Here is a 27,506-nt window from a genome sequence, read left to right on the forward strand (position 1 = left end):
ACAGCTTTGCACACTCTTGGCATTCTCTCAACCAGCTTCATGAGGGAGTCACCTGGAATGCATTTCAATTAACAGGTGTGCCATGTTAAATGTACATTTGTGGAATTTCTTTCCTTCATTTGAGCCAATCAGTTGTGTTGTGACAAGGTAGGGTTGGTTTACAGAAGTTAGCCCTATTTGGTAAAAGACCAAGTCCATATTATAGCAAGAACATATCAAATAAGCAAAGAGAAATGACAGACCATCTTTACTTTAAGACATGAAGGTCAGTCAGTCCGGAAAATGTGAATTTTGAATTTTTTTTTTTGAATTTTTTTTCAATTGCAGTCGCAAAAACCATCAAGCACTATGATGAAACTGGCTCTCATGAGAAGCGCCACAGGAAATGAAGACCCAGAGTTACCTCTGCTGCAGGATAAGTTCATTAGAGTTACGAGCCTCAGAAATTGCAGCCCAAATAAATGCTTCACAGAGTTCAAGTAACAGACACATCTCAACATCAACTGTTCAGAGCATACTGCGTGAATCAGGCCTTCATGGTCAAATTGCTGCAAAGAAACCACTGCAAAAGGACACTAATATTAAGAAGAGACTTGCTTGGGCCAAGAAACATGAGCAATGGACATTAGACCGGTGGAAATCTGTCCTTGGGTCCAATGAGTCCAAATGTGAGATTTTTGGTTCCAGCCGCCATGTCTTTTGAGACGCAGAGCAGGTGAACGGATCTCTGCATGTGTGGTTCCCACCGTGAAGCATGGAGGAGGTGTGATGGTGTGGGGGTGCTTTGCTGGCGACAATGTTGGTGATTTAATTCGAATTCAAGGCACACTTAACCAGCATGGCTACTACAGCATTCTGCAGTGATATGCCATCCCATCTGGTTGCGCTTAGCAGGACTATCATTTGTTTTCAACAGGACAATTACCCAACACATCTCCAGGCTGTGTAAGGGCTATTTGACCAAGGAGAGTGATGGAGTGCTGCATCAGATGACCTGGACTCCACAATCACCCAACCTCAACCTAATTGGTTTGGGATGAGTTGGACCGCAGAGTGAAGGAAAAGCAGCCAACAAAGTGCTCAGCATATGTGCGAACTCCTTCTAGACTGTTGGAAAAGTATTCCAGGTGAAGCTGGTTGAGAGAATACCAAGAGTGTGCAAAGCTGTCATCAAGGCAAAGGGTGGCTACTATGAAGATTCTCAAAAATACAATATATTTAGATTTGTTTAATTCTTTTGTGGTTACAACATGATTCCATATGTGTTATTTCATAGTTTTGATGTCTTCACTATGATTCTACAATGTAGAAAATAGTAAAAAGGAGTAGGTGTGTCGGGTACTGTATATGTCATTCTCCCCTGGGGGTGAAGTTAAAGGGGCGATCTGCAATTGGTAGATCCATTTGTGGACTTTTAAATTAATGATACACCAAAATGATTATTTAAAAATATAATTAATAAATGCTTATTGAGCTTTGGTCAACACAAAATATAAGCTTGTTTGACCCTATTGACTCAAAAACATAAACTATCAGTTTGATGGTCACTCAGGCATCCATTGCCTTATCTTTGCATTTACAGTAAGTGTGGTTTCAATTCTCCATCCCTCAACAGTTTTTCCAAAACAGTGGCGGGGTAGTCGTTTTGTTGTTGTTTGAACTGCAGATTGCCCCTTTAAGCTACCTTTGCCCTGTGAGAGCAGGCTGGGGAAAACTGCCTGGTCTTATTTAGGAACCTGTCAAAGCTGTCACTCCCCAAAGCTGGTCAATTACACTACCAGACCCTCGAGGGAGGTATCTAGGAATCAGGCCTGTCTAAGACTCACTCTCCTGGGCTGGACCTGACCGCTGACTGGGGGAGGGTGGAGGGTCTGGAGGGAGGTAGCAGAGGGTTTCCATAATTACCTGTATGCTATGTGGCTTTGGTAGCCCTCCTCTCTCTCTACCTATTTCACCATCTCTCTCTCTCTCGCTCTCTTTCGTCTCTCTCTCTTTTGTTCTCTCTGTCGCTCTCTCTTGCTCTCTCTCTTTCGCTCTCTCACTCTTTCTCCAGCTCTCTTTCAATCTCTCCGTCTCTCTCGCTCTCTCTCTTTCGCTCTCTCTGATGTGACATGTCAGAAAATATCTCAAGACCTTCACTGATCCTGTCATTATATAACAAACTAAATGTAGACATACTGTACCTGTCGTTGTTAGATGGTGATGGAAGTGTGGATCTGTCTTGTCTGGGGTTATATGATGACTCAACCGAAGTTTGGAGTTTGTGACAAGTCACGACAGAAAGAGAGAGGTTGAGTGGGAGATGGGTAGAGAGAGTGAGAAAGAGAGAAGGATGGAAATGCAATTATTTGTAAAAATAGCACGACAGGATGAAAGGATATATCAAATGAGAAACAAATAAGGAAGGAAAAGAGGGAAAGGGAACATGAGAGAAACAAGCAGACAAGAGGGAGTGAAAGAAACAAAAGAGATTAAGGAAAGGAGGAAGACAGAGAAAGAAAAGGAGAAAATGAAAAGTAGAGCGTGAAAGAAGGAACATGGCGAAAGTGTGTGTGTGTGTCTGCGTGTTTGTATGTGTGTGGTGTAATGGTGTAAATGTCAGTGAGACAGATCGGTCACTGACTGCCCTGTCAGCCGTAAGGGGCGTGGCCGTCCCACCCCCTACCCATAATTCCCTCTTCCAGTTAGCGTTAAGGCGGACACGGGTCAGCTGAGATCTCTGCCAGGGACACGGGCATCCGTCACACACGCCAAGAGACACTCAGAATCATATTAACAACAAAAATGTCTCCATTGGCAAAATGTGTAGAATTGCAGGACACTTTCTGTGAAACTGCACACACAGAAAGTAATCTAAAGCAAATGCAAAATATTGTTCTGCTAACAGATCCCTCTGTACATACTAAATGATCGTTTTTAAGGTGAATGGTCGATTGAGGTGAATGAAGATACAGCAACCAATGTGACACACACGCGCACGCGCACGCGCACGCGCACACACACACACACACACACACACACACACACACACACACACACACACACACACAGTAATATAAAACAAGTATATTCGACATCAATCCATGTCAGAGGATGTCGGGAGATGACATGGAAACCCACCACTAGGGGCAACATATTTTGGTTTTAAGCAAACCTTAACACTTACCTTAATCATTCAGTGTAAATGCCTAACCTTTCGAATTCGGAGTTGATGCCTAAACTTAACCATAAACACAAATTTGACGTTTGGAATGTTTGGAACAACTTCAAAATGTTACGTTTGAGAAACACAGATGAATGTCTAATTCTGACGTGAAGACTGTGAGAACTGGTAGAGGAGGAGAGACAGGGAGAGAGAGACACACACACGCACACGCACACACAGAGAGAAACATACACAGACACACAAGTATGCGTACACAGTCTTGCAGAGCCAACCTTGTGGGAAATATAATTCAGTCTCATTCTAAATCCTATTTTCCCTAACACCTAACCCCAAACCTAACCCTAACCTTAACCCAAAAACCTAATCTTAACCCTAAACCTAACCTAGCTCTTAACCCTAAACCTAATTATCCTGTTGTTGAACTCTCTCTCTCACACACACACACTCTCACACACACACTCTCTCACACACACACACACACACACACACACACACACACACACACACACACACACACACACACACACACACACACACACACACACACACAGAGACACAGAGAGAGAGAGAGAGAGAGAGAGAAACTGTGATAAACTGCATCCAGTTTGCTGAGTAGAGTATTGGAAGCTATTTTGTAGATGACATCGCCGAAGTCGAGGATCGGTAGGATAGGCAGTTTTACTAGGGTAAGTTTGGCTGGGTGAGTGAAGGAGGCTTTGTTGCGATATAGGAAGCCGACTTTTGGATTGGAGATGTTTGATATGAGTCTGGAAGGAGAGTTTACAGTCTAGCCAGGCACCTAGGTACTTATAGATGTCCACATATTCTAGGTCGGAACCATCCAGGGTGGTGATGCTAGTCGGGCATGCGGGTGCAGGCAGCGAACGGTTGAAAAGCATGCATTTGGTTTTACTAGCGTTTAAGAGCAGTTGGAGGCCACGGAAGGAGTGTTGTATGGCATTGAAGCTCGTTTGGAGGTTAGATAGCACAGTGTCCAAGGAAGGGCCAGAAGTATACAGAATGGTGTCGTCTGCGTAGAGGTGGATCAGGGAATCGCCCACTGCAAGAGCAACATCATTGATATATACAGAGAAAAGAGTCAGCCCGAGAATTGAACCCTGTGGTACCCCCATAGAGGCTGCCAGAGGACCGGACAACATGCCCTCCAAAGTAGTTGGTGAACCAGGCAAGGCAGTCATTAGAAAAACCGAGGCTACTGAGTCTGCCGATAAGAATATGGTGATTGACAGAGTCGAAAGCCTTGGCCAGGTGGATGAAGATGGCTGCACAGTACTGTCTTTTATCGATGGCGGTTATGATGTTGTTTAGTACCTTGAGCGTGGCTGAGGTGCACCCGTGACCGGCTCGGAAACCGGATTGCACAGCAGAGAAGGTACGATGGGATTCGAGATGGTCAGTGATCTGTTTGTTGACTTGGCTTTCGAAGACATTAGATAGGCAGGGCAGGAGGGATATAGGTCTGGAACAGTTTGGGTCCAGGGTGTTTAACCCTTTGAAGAGGGGGATGACTTCGCCAGCTTTCCAATCCTTGGGGATCTCGTTGATATGAACGAGAGGTTGAACAGGCTGGTAATAGGGGTTGCGACAATGGCGGCGGACAGTTTCAGAAATAGAGGGTCCAGATTGTCAAGCCCAGCTGGTTTGTATGGGTCCAGGTTTTGCAGCTCTTTCAGAAGGGGGGGGGGGGCTGTTGGCAGAGGTTGGAGTAGCCAGGAGGAAGGCATGGCCAGCCGTTGAGAAATGCTTGTTGAAGTTTTCGATTATCATGGATTTATCGGTGGTGACCGTGTTACCTAGCCTCAGTGCAGTGGGCAGCTCTTCTTCTTCTTGGACTTTACAGTGTCCCAGAACTTTTTGGAGTTAGAGCTACAGGATGCAAATTTCTGCTTGAAAAAGCTGGCCTTTGCTTTCCTGACTGACTGCGTGTATTGGTTCCTGACTTCCCTGAACAGTTGCATACTATTTGATGCTATTGCAGTCCGCCACAGGATGTTTTTGTGCTGGTCGAGGGCAGTCAGGTCTGGAGTGAACCAAGGGCTATATCTGTTCTTAGTTTTTTTTTTGAACAAAGCATGCTTATCTAAGATGGTGAGGAAGTTACTTTTAGAGAATGACCAGGCATCCTCAACTGACGGGATGAGGTCAATATCCTTCCAGGATACCTGGTTCAGGTCGATTAGAAAGGCCTACATGGCACCAGCCTTGCGCACGGTGTCCCCGTTTCGTCTGCAGAGCCCAGTGCAGGCTATTCCACCTCGCCGCACTGTCAGGGCCACCGGGAGCCACCAGGTAAGGTTGGGCAGGCTTGGTGCTCAAGAGCTCCAGTGCGCCTGCACGGTCCGGTGTATCCGGTTCCACCTCCACGCACCAGCCCTCCGGTGGCAGCCCCCCGCACCAGGCTGTCTCTCCGTCTCATCCCTACAGGTGCTCCCGCCTGTCCAGTGCTGCCGGAGCCTTCCTCCTCTCCAGCGCTGCCGGAGTCTCCCGCCTGTCCAGTGCTGCCGGAGCCTTCCTCCTCGCCAGCGCTGCCGGAGTCTCCCGCCTGTTCAGCGCTGCCGGAGCCTTCCTCCTCTACAGCGCTGCCGGAGTCTCCCGCCTGTTCAGCGCTGCCGGAGTCTCCCGCCTGTCCAGCGCTGCCAGAGCTGCCAGTTTGCAAGGAGCTGCCAGTCTGCAAGTAGCTGCCAGTCTGCAAGAAGCTGCCAGTCTGCAAGGAGCTGCCAGAGCTGCCAGTCTGCAAGGAGCTGCCAGTCTGCAAAGAGCTGCCAGAGCTGCCAGTCTGCATGGAGCAGCCAGAGCTGCCAGTCTGCATGGAGCAGCCAGAGCTGCCAGTCTGCATGGAGCAGCCAGAGCCGCCAGTCTGCATGGAGCAGCCAGAGCCGCCAGTCAGCATGGAGCAGCCAGAGCCGCCAGTCAGCCAGGATCTGCCAGAGCCGCCAGTCAGCCAGGATCTGCCAGAGCCGCCAGTCAGCCAAGATCTGCCAGTGCCGCCAGTCAGCCAGGATCTGCCAGAGCCGCCAGTCAGCCAGGATCTGCCAGTGCCGCCAGTCAGCCAGGATCTGCCAGAGCCGCCAGTCAGCCAGGATCTGCCTATAGTCGTCAGCCAGTACGGAGCTGCCCCTCTGTCCCGAGCCGCCCCTCTGTCTCGAGCCGCCCCTCTGTCCCGAGCTGCCCCTCTGTCCCGAGCTGCCCCTCTGTCCAGTGGGGTCATTTAGAAGGGTCGCCGTGGTTAGGAGGCCACGGAAGCGGACAATGTGGCGGACTAAGACTATGGTGAAGTGGGGGCCACGTCCAGCTCCAGAGCCGCCACCGCGGACAGATGCCCATCCAGACCCTCCCCAACCCTCCCCAATAGGTTCAGGTTTTGCGGCCGGAGTCCGCACCTTGGGGGGGTGCGATCTGTTTGGTCAGGGTGTGATCTGAGTGGGCATTCTATGTTGTGTGTCTAGTTTGTCTGTTTCTGTGTTTGGCCTGATGTGGTTCTCAATCAGAGGCAGGTGTTAGTCATTGTCTCTGATTGGGAACCATATTTAGGTAGCCTGTTTGGTGTTGGGGTTTGTGGGTGATTGTTCCTGTCTTTGTGTTTGTTACACCAGATAGGGCTGTTTTCGGTTTTTCACGTTTTCTTGTTTTTTGTAAATTGTTCTATTTTCATCTTTATTAGCAGAATTGATATTGCAGGCGAAAACCTAAGGAAAATCCAACAAGGAAGTGCTGTTTTTCCTGAAAGCTCTCTGTTCCATTGGATGCCTTGCCTCCATTTAAAGGGATATCAACCATATTCCTTTTCCTATGTTTTCCTCAAGCTGTGAACAGTCTTTAGACCTAGTTTCAGGCGTTTATTTTGAAAAATGAGCGAGAAAGAACCCATCGCGTCAGTGGATGGCTGGGTGACAGCAGAGTTTTTAATGCGCAACAGCCATTTTCTCTCTCCCGCCTATGGAAGAAGCTACATTCCGGTTGACATATTATCGATTATATATTGTAAAAACAACCTGAGGATTGATTATAAAAAACATTTGACATCTTTCTACGCACTTTACGGATTCTATTTGGAATTTTCGTCTGCGATGTCGTGACCGCTCGAGCCTGTGGATTTCTGAACATAATGCGCCAAACAAATGGAGGTATTTTGGATATAAAAATAATCTTTATGGAACAAAAGGAACATTTATTGTGCAACTGGGAGTCTCGTGAGTGCAAACATCTGAAGATCATCAAAGGTAAGCGATTTCATTTATTGCTTTTCTGACTTTCTTGACCAATCTACTTGGCTGCTAGCTGTTTGTAATATTTTGTCTACTGAGAGAGATGTTCCTACATAAACGCTTGTTATGCTTTCGCCGAAAGGCTTTATTGAAATCTGACACTCCAGGTGGATTAACAACAAGCTAAGCTGTGTTTTGCTATATTGCACTTGTGATTTCATGAAAATGTAATATTTTTTGTAATTTAATTTGAATTTGGCGCTCTGCAATTCAGAGGTTGATGAAAATGATCCCTCTAACGGGATGGGTACGTCAAGAAGTTAACAAGAATTTTATCTTTAAAATGTCTTTTATGTTTGAGGAATTTTAATTATGTGATTTCTGTTGTTTGAATTTGGCGCCCTGCAATTTCACTGGCTGTTGGCGAGGTGGGACGCTAGCGTCCCACATATCCCAGAGAGGATAAAGTGTTCACCAAAAGGCATGTGGGAGACTCCCCAAACAAATGGAAGAAGGTACTTTGGTCAGATGAGACTGAAATTGAGCTTTTGGCCATCAAGATGTATGCTATGTCTGGCGCAAACCCAACACCTCTCATCACCCGAGAACACCATCCCCACAGTGAAGGATGGTGGTGGCAGCATCATGCTGTGCGGATGTTTTTCATCGGCAGGGACTGGGGAAACTGGTCAGAATTGAAGGAATGATGGATGGTGCTAAATACAGGGAAATTCTTGAGGGAAACCTGATTCAGTCTTCCAGAGATTTGAGACTGGGATGGAGGTTCACCTTCCAGCAGGACAATGATCCCAAGCATACTGCTAAAGCAACACTCGAGTGGTTTATGTGGAAACATTTCATGTCTTGGAATGGCCTAGTCAAAGTCCAGACTTCAATCTAATTGAGAATCTGTGGTATGACTTAAAGATTTCTGTACACCAGTGGAACCCATCCATCTTGAAGGAGCTGGAGCAGTTTTGCCTTGAAGAATGGGAAGAATTGTGGGGGGAGGGGGGTTGAATAATTATGTAGTTTTCTGTTTTATTGTCTAATTTCTTGCTTGTTTCACAATGAAACATATTTTGCATCTTCAAAGCGGTACGCATGTTGTATAAATTAAATGATACAACCCCCCCCCCCCAAAACCCATTTTATGTTGTAAGGCAACAAAATAGGAAAAATGCCAAAGGGAGTGAATACTTTCGCAAGCCACTGTATATCCACACAATAGAATCCCCATACTTAAATGAAGATAGCTTCTCCATCCTGGAGAGGGAAATCAATTATTTCCAGGCCCAGGGATATGTACTTGTCTGTGGCGACTTACTGTAGAAGCCTTAACTGGACAAGAACCTGACACCCTCAAATGCCCCCCTAGAGACAAATATGACAAAAACAACCAACGGGTCAGAACTGCTGCTGCTCTGTTGCATGCTGGGTCTGTACATAGTCAATGGTAGGCTTTGAGGGGACTCCTATAGTAGGTAAACCTATAGCTCATCTCTTGGCAGCAGTACTGTAGACTACTTTATCGCTGACCTCAAACCAGATTCTCTCAGAGCATTCACAGTCAGCTCAATGACACCGATATCAAATCACAGCAAAATCACAGTCTACTTGAAGAGATAAATACTCAATCACAAGGCATCAAAGCTGAGGAAACTGCATACTATAAAGAAACACTATAGAAGGAAGGAAAGTAGTGAGAAAAACCTACCAAAAAAGAATTAGGCAACAACAAATTCAATCCCTTTTAGACAACTTCCTGGAGAAAACATTTCACTGCAATAGTGAAGTGGTAAACTTGGCAGTACAAAGCCTAAATAGTATATTTGACCTCTCAGCTTCCCTATCAAGTATAAACATATCAACCAGACAACCTAAGAAAATTAACAACAATCGCTAATGGATTGATGAAGAATGCAAAAACCTAAGAAATTAATTGAGAAAGATATCCAACCAAAACAAAGAGACCCAGAAAACCTGAGTCTACGCCTTCACTATGGTGAATCACTAAAACAATACAGAAATACAGTACAGAAAAAGAAGGAACAGCACGTCAGAAATCAGCTTTAAGTAATTGAATAATCTAAACGAATTCTTCAATATTTTGGGCTCTATAACAAAGAACAAACAGCAAAAACATATACATGATCGTATACAAATCTTAGAATCAGCTACTAATTGACAAACAAGCAAACCAAAATAAAAGCAAAGTCTTCTCATAATAAAACAACAAGTGTGCAGCTAAAACTCACAAAAAACACACCGATTTGTTTCCTCAGGGCCGGAGTGTAAGACAGGTATGCTGCCTCTTCAACATATACTGTATATCAATGATTTGAATGGGCACTAGAACGGTCTGCAGCACCCGGCCTCATCCTACCAGTATATGAAGTCAAATGTCTACTTTTTGCTGATGATCTGGTGCTTCTGTCCAAAAGCAAGGAGGGCCTACAGCAGCACCTAGATCTTCTGCACAGATTCTGTCAGACCTGGGCCCTGACGGTAAATCTCAGTAAGACATAAATAATGGTGTTCCCAAAAAGGTCAATTTGCCAGGACCACAAATACAAATTCCATCTAGACACTGTTGCCATAGAGCTTCAAAAAGCTATACGTACCTCAGCCTAGACATCAGCGCCACAGTAAACTTCCACAAAGCTGTGAGCGATTAAGAAGTTAAGAAGGGACTTCTACACCATCAAAAGGAACATAACATTTGACATCTCAATTAGGATCTGGCTAAAAAGACTTAACTCAGTCACATAACCTATTGCTCTTTATTGTCGTGAGGTCTGGGGTCCACTAACCAACCAAGAATTAACTAAATGTGACAAAGACCAAATTGAGACTCTGCATGCAGAATTCTGGAAAAACATCCTCAATCTACAACATAAACTCCAACTAATGAACACAGAGCATAATTAGGACAAAATCCAGGAAAGAGAAACTAAATTCTACAACCACCTAAAAGGCAGCATTTTCCAAACCTTCCATAACAAAGCCATCACCTACAGAGAGATGAACCTGGAGAAGAGTCCCCTAAGCAAGCTGGTCCTGGGGCTCTGTTCACAAACACAAACAGACCCCACAGAGCCCCAGGACAGCACCACAATTAGACCCAACCAAATCATGAGAAAACAAAAAGATAATTACTTGACAGATTGGAAAGAATTAGCAAAAGAAACTAAGCAAACTAGAATGCTATTTGGCCCTAAAAAGAGAGTACACAGTGCAGAATACCTGACCACTGTGACTGGCCCAAACTTAAGGAAATCTTTGACTATGTACAGACTCAGTGAGCATCGCCTTGCTATTGAGAATTGTATTTTATTTTATTTCACCTTTATTTAACAAGGTAGGCTAGTTGAGAACAAGTTCTTATTTGTAACTGCAACCTGGCCAAGATAAAGCAAGTAGTTCGACACATACAACAACACAGAGTTACACATGGAATAAACAAACATACAGTCAATAATACAATAGAAAAATCTATATACAGCATGTGCAAATGAGGAAGGATAAGAGAGGTAAGGCAATAAATAGGCCAGGGTGGCAAAGTAATTTAAATATAGCAATTAAACACTGGAATGGTAAGATGTGCAGAAGATTAATGTGCAAGTTGAGATACTTGGGTGCAAAGGAGCAAAATAAAAAAATTAATAAATACAGTATGGGGATGAGGTACATTGGATGGGCTATTTACAGATGAGCTATGAACAGGTGCAGTGATCTGTGTGCTGCTCTGACAGCTGGTGCTTAAAGCTAGTGGGGGAGAAAAGTCTCAGTTTCAGTGACTTTTGCAGTTCGTTCCAGTCATTGGCAGCAGAGAACTGGAAGGAGAGGCGGCCAAAGGAAGAATTGGCTTTGGGGATGACCAGTGAGATATACCTGCTGGAGCGCATGCTACGGTTTGGTGCTGCTATGGTGACCAGTGAGCTTAGATAAGGCGGGGCTTTACCTAGCAGAGACTTGTAGATGACCTGTAGCCAGTGGGCTTGGCGACGAGTATGAAGCGAGGGCCAACCAACGAGATCATACAGGTCGCATTTCAATGGGTGTAATATCACAGTGTGCCATCACAGCAGCAAGATTTATTGACCTGTTGCCACAAGAAAAGGCCAACCAGTGAAGAACAAACACCATTGTAAATACACCCCATATTTCTGTTTATTTATTTTCACTTTTGTACTTAACTATTTGCACATAACAAGACATTTGAAATGTGTTTATTCTTTTGGAACTTTTGTGAGTGTAATATTTACTCTTAATTTGTATTGTTTATTTCACTTTTGTTTATTATCTACTTCCCTTGCTTTGGCAATGTTAACATATGTTTCCCAAGCCAATAAAGCCCTTGAACTGAGAGAAAGGTCCCAAAATTTGTTGTTATATGTATACTCTGACATTGTAAATAATTTAAGTTGCCATGTCAGTAAAGTCTACTGAATTGAATTGAGAGAGAGAGATAGAGAGAGCGAGTGTGCTGTGGGATCTTCCGCCCTCATCTATTCACCACCTCTCTTCTTATTGGCTGCAGTGAAAATCAGAGCGATCATCTTCGGCAGTGTTTGTGTGTGAGCGTGTGTGTGAGCGTATGTGTGTGTGTGTGTGTGTGTGTGTGTGTGTGTGTGTGTGTGGGTGTGTGTGTGTGTGTGTGTGTGTGTGTGCGTGCCTTCGCCTGCATGCATGTAACTCTGTGTGTGTTTGTGCCTTTCTCTTTGTGAGTGTGTGTGTGTACCGTTCTGCTTGTGAGTGCGTGTGTGCATGTGTGTGTGTACACCTTTCTCCATGTGTGTGTGTGTGTACCTTTCTCTTTGTGAGTGTGTGTGTGTACCTTTCTCCGTGTGAGTGTGTGTGAGTGTGTGTGTGCACCTCTCTCTGTGTGAGTGTGTGTACCATTCTGTGTGTGTGTGTTTGTACCTTTCTCCAAGTGAGTGTGTGTGAGCGTGTGTGTGTGTACCTTTCACTGTGTGTGTGTGTGTGTGTGTACCTTTCTCCAAGTGAGTGTGTGTACCTTTCTCTCTGTGTGTGTGTACCTTTCTCTGTGTCTTTGTGAGAGCATCATGAGATCCTTACAAAGAGCTCTAATTGGAGACAAGACTAACCAACAACCCTGCAGCGTAGCCTCGTAAATTACAACCATTTAGCTCTTACCAGTCTGGAGATTGAGAATGATGTCTCCTCCTACCAGTCTGGAGAGAGAGAACGGCGTCTCCACCTACCAGTCTGGAGAGAGAGAATGACGTCTCCTCCTACCAGTCTGGAGAGAGAGAATGACGTCTCCTCCTACCAGTCTGGAGAGAGAGAATGACGTCTCCTCCTACCAGTCTGGAGAGAGAGAATGACGTCTCCTCCTACCAGTCTGGAGAGAGAGAACGATGTCTCCACCTACCAGTTTGGAAAGAGAGAATGACGTCTTCTCCTACCAGTCTGGAAAGAGAGAACGACGTCTCCACCTACCAGTCAGGAGAGAAAGAACGACGTCTCCACCTACCAGTCTGGAGAGAGAGAATGACGTCTCCTCCTACCAGTCTGAAGAGAGAGAATGACGTCTTCTCCTACCAGTCTGGAGAGAGAGAACGACGTCTCCACCTACCAGTCAGGAGAGAGAGAACGACGTCTCCTCCTTCCAGTCTGGAGAGAGAGAATGACGTCTCCTCCTACCAGTCTGGAGAGAGAGAACGACGTCTCCTCCTACCAGTCAGGAGAGAGAGAACGACGTCTCCTCTTACCAGTCTGGAGAGAGAGAATGACGTCTCCTCCTACCAGTCTGGAGAGAGAGAACGACGTCTCCTCCTACCAGTCAGGAGAGAGAGAACAACGTCTCCACCTACCAGTGTGGAGAGAGAGAGAATGACATCTCCTCCTAACAGGTTGGGAGACGTCTTTGTTTACTCTTCTCTTTCTTTTCTCCTCCTCCTCACCTCCTCCCTCTTCGCTTGTTTCCTTCTCTTCTCCTCTTCCTTCTATTCTTATCTCTCATCCTTCTCCTCTTCAGCCTCCTTCTTCTACTCCTGCACCTCATTCGTATCTCCCTACCCCTCTTTTCTCCTCCCTTTCTCTTCTTCCCTCCTATCTCTATCCTCTCTCTCTCCTCCTTTCTCTCCTCTCTCTCCTCTGCCCTACCCCCGGCTAGCTGGGCAGGCAGATTGAGCAGTAAATTAAATTAATGTGGGCCATTTCTCCATAATTTTTCATTCCTCTAAAATGATTCAAGCTGATGTAATAAGTTCATTAAAACACAAAACATTAGGCTCATTAAAAACCCATTAAAACTATCTCTAGGACCTGATTTATGGAGGCAGCACATGGGCAGGGGGTGGGAGGAGAGAGGGTGAGGGAGTGAGCGGACGAGGGGTAGCGAGTGTGGGGGACAGGGGGTGGAATGGGCGGTAAGTAGTTGAATATAGAAAAACGGAGAGACTTGCAGTGCTGAGAAGGAAGATGGATAATGGAAGGAAGAAGGGGTGAAGGTAGGAGGTGTGAGCAGGAGTGATGGAAGGAGGGAGGTGAGCAGGGAGGTCTAAGTGGAGTCATTTGAGAGCGGAATGGAGTGATGAAAGGAGAGAGTATGGAGGGATGAGGGCAAGATGGAGGGGTAAAGGAGGACTTTTAAGATGGAGTACCTCCATTTAAGCTTCTGCAATTTAGTGTCCCTCTACTGCTGTTCTGTTCTGTTCTGTTCCACCCTTACTTAAGTCTCTCTCTCTCTCTCTCTCTCTCTCTCTCTCTCTCTCTCTCTCTCTCTCTTTCTCACTCTCTAAAACTTACTCTCTCTCTCAATTTAAAGTTACATTTAAGGGCTTTATCTTTCTCTCGTTCTCTATAGCCTTGCAGGTAGCCTAGTGCTTAAGTGCATCAGGCCAGTAACTTAAAGGTCGCTGGTTTGAATCCTTGAGCTGACTATGTGAAAAATGTCTCAATGTTCCCTTGAGCAAGGAACTTAAACCTTATGTTGCTCTGGATCAGATTGTCTGAAAAATGTCTCTCTTTCTGCTTCCCTCTTTAGTCCACACTTCTCTCTATGTATATATACAAGTATTTATATTTGCACGTAAGGGCTCTAAAAGCTATCAAAGACCAATTATTGGTGTACACTGCATTTGGAAAGTATTCCAACCCCTTGACTTTTTCCACATTTTGTTACATTACAGACTTATTTTAAAATATATAGTTTTTTTCCCCTCGTCAATCTACACACAATACCCCATAATGACAAAGCAAAAACAGGTTTTTAGAAAAGTTTATTTTTCATTTTTTTAGTTGGTAGATCAGCTTCAACATTGTAATAGACTGTTGCTTCCATCAATTTAATGGTCTACTTCACTTCCCATCCCCCATATATGTTTTTGCAAATATATGTACAGCACTGGAAAAAACTAAGAGACCACTGCAAAATGTTCAGTTACTCTGGTTTTACTATTTATAGGTATGTGTTTTGGTAAAATGAACATTTTTGTTTTATTCTATAAACTACTGACAACATTTCAAGAAAAATATTGTCATTTCGAGCATTTATTTGCAGAAAATGACAACTGGTCAAAATAGCAAAAACCTCAGACCTCGAGTAATGCAAAGAAAACAAGTTCATATTCATTTTAAACAACAAAATACTCAACTGGAATGCTTTTCCAAAAGTCTTAAAGGAGTTCCCACATATGCTGAGCACTTGTTGGCTGCTTTTCCTTCAATCTGCAGTCCAACTCTCCCCAAACCATTTCAGTTATGTTGAGGTCTTGTGATTGTGGAGGCCAGGTCATCTCATGCACCTGATTTATTTGAGCTGCAATCTGAGGTGCAGATAACTCTAATGAACTTATCTTCTGCAGAAGAGGTAACTCTGGGTTTCCCTTTCCTGTGGCGGTCCTCATGAGAGCCAGTTTCATCATAGAGCTTGATGGTTTTTGTGACTGCACTTGAAAAAACTGGTTGCTTATTTGAACTGTTCTTGCCATAATATTGACTTGGTATTTTACCAAATAAGGCTATCTTCTGTATACCACGCCTACCTTGTCACAACAAAACTGATTTTCTCAAACGCATTAAGAAGGAAAGAAATTGCACAACTTAAATTTTAACAATTGCACACCTGTTAATTGAAATGCATTCCAAGTGGCTACCCCATGAAGCGGGTTGAGAGAATGCCAAGAGTGTGCAAAGGCAAAGGGTGGCTACTTTGAAGAATCTCAAACATAAAATAGATTTTGATTTGTTTAACACCTTTTTTGGTTTGTACCTGATTCCCTATGTGTTATTTCATAGTTTTTATGTGTTCGATATTATTCTACAATGTATAAAATAGTAAAAATAAAGAAAAACCCTTGAATGAGTAAGTGTGTCCAAACGTTTGACTGGTACTGTATAACCCTATGACCCGTCCCCTAATTGGACTAAACGATTGAACAACAATGCTTTGGCTTCTACTTCCAGCTCATACATTCCATTTTCATTTTATGGACACAGTATATTTTACAATAGCTCTATTTTGTTTGTTTTTACTCCTGTCCTTCCTCTACCCTCAACCTCTTTCATCGATTTCTGATGCCCTTCCTCGACCCTTAACCTCTTTCATCTATTTCTGATGTCCTTCCTCTACCCTCAACCTCTTTCATCTATTTCTGATGTCCTTCCTCTACCCTCAACCTCTTTCAACTATTTCTGATGTCCTTCCTCTACCCTCAACCTCTTTCAACTATTTCTGATGTCCTTCCTCTACCCTCAACCTCTTTCATCTATTTCTGATGTCCTTCCTCTGCCCTCAACCTCTTTCAACTATTTCTGATGTCCTTCCTCTACCCTCAACCTCTTTCATCTATTTCTGATGTCCATCCGGTTAGATTTATATTTGCCATATCTTTCAAACTGTGCTGTTTCACAAAAGTTCTGAACCTATATACATTTTACGGACACAGTATGTTTTGCATTAGTTAACTTACTGTTATTAGTCACAACATTCAGCTCCATTCAGCCCCTCCCATCTATCTCTACCATCTATATTGGATCTACCATCCATATTGGATATTGGATATTGGATATTGGATTTCTAATTTGTTCCAGTCATTGGCAGCAGAGAACTGGAAGGAAAGGCGGCCAAAGGGGGAATTGGCTTTGGGGATGACCAGTAAAATATACCTGCTGGAGCGCGTGCTACCGGTGGATGTTGTTATGGTGACCAGTGAGCTGAGATAAGGTGGAGCTTTACCTAGCAAAGTGGGTTTGGCGACGAATATGTAGCGAGGGCCAGCCAACGAGAGCATACAGGTCGCAGTGCTGGGTATATGGGGCTTTGATGACAAAACAGATGGCACTGTGATAGACTACATCCAATTTCCCGAGTAGAGTGTTGGAAACTATTTTGCAAATGACATCGCCGAAGTAAAGGATTGGTAGGATAGTCAGTTTTACGAGGGTATGTTTGGCAGCATGAGTGAAGGATGCTTTGCTGCGAAATAGGAAGCCAATTCTAGATTTAATTTTGGATTGGAGATGCTTAAAATGAGTCTGGATGAAGAGTTTACAGTCTAACCAGACACCTAGGTATTTGTAGCTATCCACATATTCTAAGTCAGAACCGTCCAGAGTGGTGATGATAGACGGGCGGGCAGGTGCGGGCAGCGATCGGTTGAAGAGCATGCATTTAGTTTTACTATCATTTAAGAGCAGTTGGAGGACACGGAAGGAGTGTTGTATGGCGTTGAAGGTGGTTTGGAGGTTTGTTAACAGTGTCCAAGGAAGAGTCATATGAATACAGAACGGGATCAGAGAATCACCAGCAGCAAGAGCGACATCATTGATATATAGGGGAAAGAGTCGGCCCGAGAATTAAACCCTGTGGCACCCCCATAGAGACTACCAGAGGTCCAGACAATAGGCCCTCCGATTTGACACACTGAACTGTATCTGAGAAGTAGTTGGTGAACCAGGCGAGGCAGTCATTTGAGAAACAAAGGCAATTGAGTCTGCCGATAAGAATGTGGTGGCCAGGCCGATGAAAACAGTTGCCCAGTACTGTCTTTTATCTATGGCGGTTATGATATCGTTTAGGACCTTGAACGTGGCTGAGGTGCACCCATGACCAGCTCGGTAACCAGATTGCTTAGTGGAGAAGGTATGGTGGGAGTCTAAATGTTCTGTGATCTGTTCGTTAACTTGGCTTTCGAATACATTAGAAAAGCAGGGCAGGATTTATATATGTCTGTAACAGTTTGGGTCTAGAGTGTCTCCCCCTTTGAAGAGGGGGATGACCATGGCAGCTTTCCAATCTTTAGATAAGAAAGTGATATTGAACAGGCTAGTAATGGGCATTGCAACAATTTCGGCTGATAATCTTAGAAAAAGAGGGTCCAGATTGTCTAGCCCAGCTGATTTGTAGGGATCCAGATTGTGCAGCTCTTTCAGAGCATCAGCTATCTGGATTTGGGTGAAGGAGAAGCGGGGGGGGGGGGGGGGGGGGGTCTTGGGCAAGTTGCTGAGGGGGGTGCAGAGCTGTTGGCCAGGGTAGGGGTAGCCAGGTGGAAAGCATGGCCAGCCATAGAACCATGCTTATTGAAATTCTCAATTATCGTAGATATATCTGTGGTGACAGTATTTCCTAGCCTCGGTGCAGTGGGCAGCTGGGAGGAGGTGCTCTTGTTCTCCATGGACTTTACGGTGTCCCAAAACTTCTGGAATTAGTGCTACAAGATGCAATTTTCAGTTTGAAAAAGCTAGCCTTAGCTTTCCTAACTGACTGAGTATATTGGTTCCTGACTTCCAAGAAAAGTTGCATATGGCAGGGGCTATTCGATGGTAATGCAATACGCCACAGGATGTTTTTGTGCTGATCAAGGGCAGTCAAGTCTGGAGTGAACCAAGGGCTATATCTGTTCCTTGTTGTACATTTTTTTGAATGGGGCATGCTTATTTAAGAGGAAAGTAGGAGAGCACTTTTAAAGAGCAACCAGGCATCCTCTACTGACGGGATGAGGTCAGTATCCTTCCAGGATACCCGGGCCAGGTCGATTAGAAAGGCCTGCTTGTTGAAGTGTTTCAGGGAGCGCTTGACAATGATGAGGGGTGGTCGTTTGACCGCGGGCCCATTACGGACGCTGGCAATGAGGCAGTGATTGTTGAGATCATGGTTGAAGACAGCAGAGGTGTATTTAGAGGGCAAGTTGGTCAGGATGATATCTATGAGGGTGCCCATGTTTACGGATTTAGGGTTGTACCTGGTAGGTTCCTTGATAATTTGTGTGAGATTGTGGGCATCTATCTTAGATTGTAGGACGGCCGGAGTGAGTAACATATCACAGTCACCTAACAGTACAAACTCTGAAGATAGATAGGGTGCAATCAATTCACATATGGTGTCCAGGGCACAGCTGGGGCTGAAGGGGGTCTATAACAAGCGGCAACAGTGAGAAACTTGTTTCTGGAAAGGTGGATTTTTAAAAGTAGAAGCTCAAACTGTTTGGGCACAGACCTGGATATTATGACAGAACTGCAGCCTATCTCTGCAGTAGATTGTAACTACGCCCGTTTTGGAAGTTCTATCTTGACGGAAAATGTTGTAGTTGGGGATGGAAATTTCTGTATTTTTGGTGGCCTTTCTCAGCCAGGATAATTTTGCACGCCCAATTTTTCAGTTTTTGATTTGTTAAAAAGGTTTGAAATATCCAATAAATGTCGTTCCACTTCATGATTGTGTCCCACTTGTTGTTGATTCTTCACAAAAAAATACAGTTTTATATCTTTATGTTTGAAGCCTGAAATGTGGCAAAAGGTCGCAAAGTTCAAGGGGGCCGAATACTTTCGCAAGGCACTGTATGTGTATTTGACCAATAAAATGTGATTTGATTTTGACAGACAAGTTCCTTACTTTCCCCTTTCCTCTTCCATTTTTGTAGTAATGCTGCATTTAGTTGATTTTAACAAAATGTGGGAAAAGTCCAGGGGTCTGAATACTTTCCAAAGGCACTGTATAATGTGCTTTTTCTCTCTTTTCTTTCTCTCTTATTTTATCTCCCTTCATCTATCCCTCTCTCTCTCGCTCTTCCTCTTTTGCCATGTCTTTGATCTGTAGTGTAAATTAGCCGTTCAGAAGGGGAGCAGTTTGTGTTTTCTGCACGTTTGAGGAGCAAAGCGAGTGATAGAGAGATAATAATGTGCTTTTTCTCTCTGAACTCACATTCTCTCTCTCCTTCTCTCTCTCTCTGGCACTTATCCTTCTGTATGTATTCCTACAAAGTACATAAGGGCCCTAAAAGTAATGAAAGACCAATTATTGGTAAGTATAATGTGCTCTTTCTCTCTCTCTCTCACTCTCAATTCAGTTTTGAAATTTAAGGGGCTTTATTGGCTTGGGAAATTGTCAAAGTAAGTGAAATAGATGATAAACAGTAAAAAAAATAACAATTAAACATTACACTCACAAAAGTTAAAAAAATAATAATTAATACATTTCAAATGTCATATTATTTCTATATACAGTGTTGTAACGATGTGCAAATAGTACAAAAGGGAAAATAAATTAACTTAAATATTGGTTTTATTTACAGTGGTGTTTGTTCTTCACTGGTTCCCCTTGTGGCAACAGGTCACAAATCTTGTTGCTGTGATTGCACACTGGTTTTTCATCCACAGTTTTTTCAAATTCTTTGTGGGTCTGTTTAATCTGAGGGAAGTATGTGTCTCTAATATGGTCACACATTTGGCAGGAGGTTTGGCATTTGGCATCTCAGTTTCCATCTCATTTCGTGGGCAGTGAGCACATAGCCTGTCTTCTCTTGAGAGCCAGATCTGCCTACGGTGGCCATTCTCAATAGCAAGGCTATGCTCACTAAGTCTGTACATAGTCATTTTGGGTCAGTCACAGTAGTCAGGTATTCTGCCACTGTGTACTCACTGTTTAGCTCTGAAAAGCATTCTTGTTTGCTCAGTTGTTTTCTTAATTATTTCCAATGTGTCATGTAATTATCTTTTTGTTTTCTCATGATTTGGTTGGGTCTCATTTTGTTTCTGTCCTGGGGCTCTGTTTGACCCCACTGTTTGTGTTTGTGAACAGGTCCCCAGGACCAGCTTGCTAGGGGACTCTTCTCCAGGTTAATATCTCTGTAGGTGTTTGCTTTGTCATGGAAGTCTTGTGAATTGATTCCTTTTAGGTGGTTGTAGAATTTAACTGGGGTATCGGCATAATGATGCTCTGCATGCATTGCTTGGTGTTTTACATTGTACACTGAGGATATGTTTGCAGAATTCTGCATGCAGATTCTCAATTTTGTGTTTGTCCCATTTTGTGAATCTTGGTTGGTGAGCTGATGCCAGACCTCAAAACCATAAAGAACAAAGGGTTCTATAACTGATTTTAGTATTTTTAGCCAGATCCTAATTGGTATGTCCAATTTGATGTTTCTTTTGATGGCATAGAAGGCTCTTCTTGCCTTTTCTCTCAGATCGTTCACAGGTTTGTGGAAGTTAACTGTGGCGCGGATGTTTAGGCTGCGGCATGTTTAGCTTTTTGTGTGATCTAGGACAACGGTGTCTAGATGGAATTTGTATTTGTGGTCCTGGCAAATGGACCTATGTGGAACACCATCATTTTTGTATTATTGAGATTCACTGTCAGCGCCCAGGTCTGACAGAATCTCTGCAGATTATCTAGGTGCTGCTGTAGGCCCTCCTTGGATGGGACAGAAACACCAGATCATCAGCAAACAGTAGGCATTTGACTTCAGATTCTAGTAGGTTGAGGCTGTGTACTGCAGACTGTTCTAGTGCCCATTCAAATTCGTTGATTTACCTTCGGAAAGTTTATTCCTCTTCAATACCACATAATGACAGAGTGAAAACAGGTTTTTAGAGATTTTTGTATGCAAATGTATAAAAAAATCCCAACATAAATAGCTTATTTACGTAAGTACTCAGACCCTTTGCGATGAGACTCGAAATTGAGCTCAGGCGCCCCCTGTTTCCATTGATCATCCTTGAGATGTTTCTACAGCTTGATTGGAGTCCACTTGTTGTAAATTCAATTGATTGGAGATGATTTGGAAAGGTACATACCTGTCTATATAATGTCCCATAGTTGACAGTGCTTGTCATAGCAGAAACCAAGCCATGAGGTCGAAGGAATTGTATGCAGAACTCCAAGACAGGATTGTGTCAAGGTACAGATCTGGCGAAGGGTATCAAAAAAATTCTGCAGAGTTGAAGGTCCCCAAGAACACAGTGGTCAATATTATCCTTAAATGGAAGAATTTTGGAACCACCAAGACTCTTCTTAGAGTGGACCGCCTAGCCAAACTGAGTAATCCGGGAGGAGTGCTTTGGTCAGGGAGCTGACCAGAACATGATGGTGACTCTGACAGAGCTCCAGAGTTCCTCAGTGGAGATGGCAGAACCTTCCAGAGGGACAACCATCTCTGCATCACTCCACCAATCAGGCCTTTATGGTAGAGTGAACAAACGGAAGCCACTCCTCAGTAAAAGGCACATGACAGCCCGCTAGGAGTTTGCCAACAGGCACCTAAAGAACTCCCATGAGAAACAAGATTCTTGGTCCGAATGCCAAGCGTCATGTCTGGAGGAAACCTGTTACCATCCCTACGGTGAAGCATATTGGTGGCAGCATCATACTGTGAGGATATTTTTCAGCGGCAGGTACTTGGAGACTTGTCAGGATTGAGGGAAAGATGAATGTAGAAAAGTACAGAGAGATATTTGATGAAAACCTGCTCCAAAGCTCTCAGGACCTCAGACTGGGGTGAAGCTTCACCTTCCAACAAGACAATGTCCCTAAGAATACGGCCAAGAAAACACATGAGTGGCTTCAGGACAAGTCTCTTAATGTCCTTGAGTGGCACAGCCATAGCCTGGACTTGAACTAATTCGAGCATCTCTGGAGAGACATGAAAATAGCTGTGCGGTGGTGCTCACCATCCAACCTGATAGTGCTTTAGTTGATCTGCACAGAAGAATGGGAGAAACAGCCCAAATACAGGTGTTCCAGGGTTGTAGCATCATACCCAAGAAGACTCAAGGCTGTAATTGCTGCCAATGGTGCTTCACCAAAGTATTGAGTAAAGGGTCTGAAGACTTACGTTAATGTGATATTTAGCAAGCATTTCTAAAAACCTGTTTTTGCTTTGTCATTATGGTGTGTTGTGTGTAGCTTGATCAGGGGTGGCAGGTAGCCTAGTGGTTAGAGCATTGGGCCAGTAACCAAAAGGTTGCTGAATTGAATCCCCGAGCTTACAAAGTAAAAATCTACCGTTCTTCCCCTGAACAAGGAAGTTAACCCACTGTTCCCCGCTAGGCTGTCATTGTAAATAATAATTTGTTCTTAACTGACTTGCCTAGTTAAATATATAAAATGAGGAAGCTTTTTTGAAAGCGGTGAAGCATGAGAAGACTGCTTTTGTTTTGGTTTGTTTGTTTTTCAATTGGGTGTGCAGGGTTAATAAATGGTCTGTCGTACAATAATTTGTTAAAAAGTCAATTTGACATTTGCTCAGTACATTGTTTTCTCTCTCTCTTAAAAAGATGAGAGAGGCCTGTAATTTTCATCATAGGTACACTTCAACTATGACAGACAAAATGAGAAGAAAAAAATCCAGAAATTCACATTGTAGGATTTTTAATGAATTTGTTTGGCAAATTATGGTGGAAAATAAGTATTTGGTCAATAACAAAAGTTTATCTCAATACTTTGTTATATGCCCTTTGTTGGCAATGACAGAGGTCAAACGTTTTCTGTAAGTCTTCACAAGGTTTTCACACACTGTGGCTGGTATTTTGGCCCATTCCTCCATGCAGATCTCCTCTAGAGCAGTGATGTTTTGGGGCTGTTGCTGGGCAACACAGACTTTCAACTCCCTCCAAAGATTTTCTGTGGGTTTGAGATCTGGAGACTGGCTAGGCCACTCCAGGATCTTGAAATGCTTCTTACGAAGCCAGTCCTTCGTTGCCCGGGCGGTGTGTTTTGGATCATTGTCATGCTGAAAGACCCAGCCACGTTTCATCTTCAATGCTCTTGCTGATGGAAGGAGGTTTTCACTCATAATCTCACGATACATGGCCCCATTCATTCTTTCCTTTACACGGATCAGTCGTCCTGGTCCCTTTGCAGAAAAACAGCCCCAAAGCATGATGTTTCCACCCCCATGCTTCACAGTAGGTATGGTGTTCTTTGTATGCAACTCAGCATTCTTTGTCCTCCAAACACGACAAGTTGAGTTTTTACCAAAAAGTTATATTTTCGTTTAATCTGACCATATGACATTCTCCCAATCTTCTTCTGGATCATCCAAATACTCTCTAGCAAACTTCAGACGGACCTGGACATGTACTGGCTTAAGCAGGGGGACACGTCTGGCAATGCAGGATTTGAGTCCCTGGCGGCGTAGTGTGTTACTGATGGTTACTTTGTTACTTTGGTCCCAGCTCTCTGCAGGTCATTCACTAGGTCCCCACATGTGGTTCTGGGATTTTTGCTCACAGTTCTTGTGATCATTTTGACCCTACGGGGTGAGATCTTGCGTGGAGCCCCAGATCGAGGGAGATTTTCAGTGGTCTTGTATGTCTTCCCATTTCCTAATAATTGCACCGACAGTTGACTTCTTCAAACCAAGCTGCTTACCTATTGCAGATTCAGTCTTCCCAGCCTGGTGCAGGTCTACAATTGTGTTTCTGGGGTCCTTTGACAGCTCTTTGGTCTTGGCCATAGTGGAGTTTGGAGTGTGACTGAGGTTGTGGACAGGTGTCTTTTAGACTGATAACAAGTTCAAACAGGTGTCATTAATACAGGTAACGAGTGGAGGACAGAGGAGCCTTTTAAAGAAGAAGTTACAGGTCTGTGAGAGCCAGACATTTTGCTTGTTTGTAGGTGACCAAATACTTATTTTCCACCATAATTTGCAAATAAATTCATTAAAAATCCTACAATGATTTTAAAAAAAAAATTTAAAAAAAAATTCTGTCATAGTTGAAGTGTACCTATGATAAAAATTACAGGCCTCTCTCATCTTTTTAAGTGGGACAACTTGCACAATTGGTGGCTGACTAAATACTTTTTTGCCCCACTGTATATCTCTCTCCGTCCCTTGTTCTCTCTCTCTGTCTCGCTCTCTGTCTCTCTCCCTCCGTTCTTCTCTCTCTACACATCCGTCCCTCATATATGTGTGGTTAAACTAGTAAGAGTTGGAATGCTAATCTAGGATCAGTTTGCATTTTAGACCATATTGAAGAAGACTATTTAGACAGGTGGGAACCTGATCCTCAATCAGCTCCTCTACTCTGATACTCTTTGTGGACACAGGCCCAGATTCTTGGAAGTTGTATAGATTTTTGTTGATGTTGAGAATGATTGATCTGGTGATGAAGGGTTGGGGCATGTATTTGTGGAGTACCTTTCGTAGGAAAACATGTTATGGCAAACTGATCAGGCTTCACTATCTCCCTCATAATATTCAGTCTCCTCTCTATCTCCCTCATAATATTAAGTCTCCTCTCTATCTCCCTCATAATATTCAGTCTCCTCTCTATCTCCCTCATAATATTCAGTCTCCTCTCTATCTCCCTCATAATATTCAGTCTCCTCTCTATCGCCCTCATAATATTCAGTCTCCTCCCTATCGCCCTCATAATATTCAGTCTCCTCTCTATCTCCCTCATAATATTCAGTCTCCTCTCTATCTCCCTCATAATATTCAGTCTCCTCTCTATCGCCCTCATAATATTCAGTCTCCTCCCTATCGCCCTCATAATATTCAGTCTCCTCTCTATCTCCCTCATAATATTAAGTCTCCTCTCTATCTCCCTCATAATATTCAGTCTCCTCTCTATCGCCCTCATAATATTCAGTCTCCTCTCCATCACCCTCATAATATTAAGTGTCCTCTCTATCTCCCTCATAATATTCAGTCTCCTCTCTATCTCCCTCATAATATTCAGTCTCCTCCCTATCACCCTCATAATATTCAGTCTCCTCTCTATCGCCCTCATAATATTCAGTCTCCTCTCTATCGCCCTCATAATATTCAGTCTCCTCTCTATCGCCCTCATTCTATCTCTCTCGTAAAATTCCTTCTCATAACAATTCTGCTCTTTTTCTATTCTATCTCTTCTCTTTCTTTTTCTCAGACGAGTAAAGTTATCAAACAAGGCAGCCAAACATCTCATTATTCATGGTGATTCTATAAAGCATGGCATGACAGTTCACGGTATATTCAAATATTTATAGACTGTTTGAATACTGAGATGTAGAGCATACGTCCAAAAATGGCATCCTTTAAGGCTCTGGTCAAAAGTAGTGCACTATATAGGGATTATGGTGCAATTTGGAATGCATGCAGAGAGATGTAGCCACAAGCAGACACTCATATCATGCAGAGGAGTCATGAGGAAGGAATGGGGTGTGTCCCAAATGTGTCCCTATTCCGTAAAAAGAGCAATACTTTTGATCAGGCCTCAGGGTTTCAATTGGAAATAGGCTGCCATTTGGGATGCAACCTTCGGCTCTCTAAACTGCATTTCCTTTCCTTCATTCTCTGCTGTTCTCTCAGTCACATGTACCTCTGCTGTTCCCTCAGTCACATGTACCTCTGCTGTTCTCTCAGTCACATGAACCTCTGCTGTTCCCTCAGTCACAGGTACCTCTGCTGTTCTCTCAGTCACATGTACCTCTGCTGTTTCCTCAGTCACATGTACCTCTGCTGTTCTCTCAGTCACATGTACCTCTGCTGTTCCCTCAGTCACATGTACCTCTGCTGTTCCCTCAGTCACATGTACCTCTGCTGTTCCCTCAGTCACATGTACCTCTGCTGTTCCCTCAGTCACATGTACCTCTGCTGTTCCCTCAGTCACATGTACCTCTGCTGTTCTCTCAGTCACATGTACCTCTGCTGTTCTCTCAGTCACATGTACCTCTGCTGTTCCCTCAGTCACATGTACCTCTGATGTTCCCTCAGTCACATGTACCTTTGCTGTTCCCTCAGTCACATGTACCTCTGCTGTTCTCTCAGTCACATGTACCTCTGCTGTTCTCTCAGTCACATGTACCTCTGCTGTTCCCTCAGTCACATGTACCTCTGCTGTTCTCTCAGTCATGTATCTGTGTGTGTGTGTGTGTGTGTGTTATGTGTGTGTGTGTGTGCTTACAGTGGTGAGAACAAGTATTAGATACACTGCCGATTTTGCAGAATTTCTTACTTACAAAGCATGTAGAGGTCTGTAAGTTTTTATCATAGGTACACTTCAACTGTGAGAGACAGAATCTAAAACAAAAATCCAGAAAATCACATTGTATGATTTTTAAGTCATTAATTTGCATTTTATTGCATGGCATAAGTATTTGATCACCTACCAACCAGTAACAATTCCTGCTCTCACAGACATGTTAGTTTTTATTTAAGAAGCCCTCCTGTTCTCCACTCATTACCTGTATTAACTGCACCTGTTTGAACTCGTTACCTGTATAAAAGACACCTGTCCACACACTCAATCAAACAGACTCCAACCTCTCCACAATGGCCAAGACCAGAGAGCTGTGTAAGGACATCAGGGATAAAATTGTAGACCTGCACAAGGCTGGGATGAGCTACATCACAATAGGCAAACTGCTTGGTGAGAAGGCAACAACTGTTGGCGCAATTATTAGGAAATGGAAGAAGTTCAAGATGACGGTCAATCACCCTCGGTCTGGGGCTCCATGCAAGATCTCACCTTGTGGAGCATCAATGATCATGAGGAAGGTGAGGGACCAGCCCAGAACTACACGGCAGGACCTGGTCAATGACCTGAAGAGAGCTGGGACCACAGTCTCAAAGAAAACCACGAGTAACACACTGCGCCGTCATGGATTAAAATCCTGCGGAGCAACGCAAGGTACCCCTGCTCAAGCCAGCGCATGTCCAGTCCCGTCTGAAGTTTGCCAATAACCAGCTGGTCAATGACCAGCTTTTTCTTCTAAACTCCACTCGCCGTGTTTGGAGGAAGAAGAAGGATGAGTACAACCCCAAGAACACCATCCCAACCGTGAAGCATGGAAGTGGAAACATCATTCTTTGGGGATGCTTTTCTGCAAAGGGGACAGGACGACTGCACCGTATTGAGGGGAGGATGGATGGAGCCAT

This window comes from Oncorhynchus clarkii, chromosome 14, assembly GCF_045791955.1.
Source record: "Oncorhynchus clarkii lewisi isolate Uvic-CL-2024 chromosome 14, UVic_Ocla_1.0, whole genome shotgun sequence".
Classification (NCBI taxonomy): Eukaryota; Metazoa; Chordata; class Actinopteri; order Salmoniformes; family Salmonidae; genus Oncorhynchus; species Oncorhynchus clarkii.